Source organism: Mandrillus leucophaeus, unplaced genomic scaffold (assembly GCF_000951045.1).
Source record: "Mandrillus leucophaeus isolate KB7577 unplaced genomic scaffold, Mleu.le_1.0 Scaffold712, whole genome shotgun sequence".
NCBI lineage: Eukaryota > Metazoa > Chordata > Mammalia > Primates > Cercopithecidae > Mandrillus > Mandrillus leucophaeus.
In genome coordinates, this window is record NW_012107720.1 from 62242 (window position 1) to 62555 (window position 314).

Genomic DNA, 314 nt, shown 5'->3' on the forward strand with positions numbered 1-314 from the left:
AAATCTGGAAAGAAGGTTCCTGAGAAACTGCTTAGTGTTCCTTAATGCATCTCACAGAGTTACAGCTTTCCCCTCAAGAAGCCCTTCGCTAAGCCAGTTCTTGTTGAATTCGCAAAGTGATATTTGGAAGCCCATAGAGGGCTGTGGTGAAAAAGAAAATATCCACAGAGAAAAGCTGGAAAGAAGCTTTCTGAGAAACTGCTTTGTGATGTGTGACTTCCACTCACAGTGTTACATCTGTTTTTCGTGGATCTCTTTGCTAGCCTTATTTCTGTGGAATCTGAGAACAGATATTTCGGATCCCTTTGAAGACT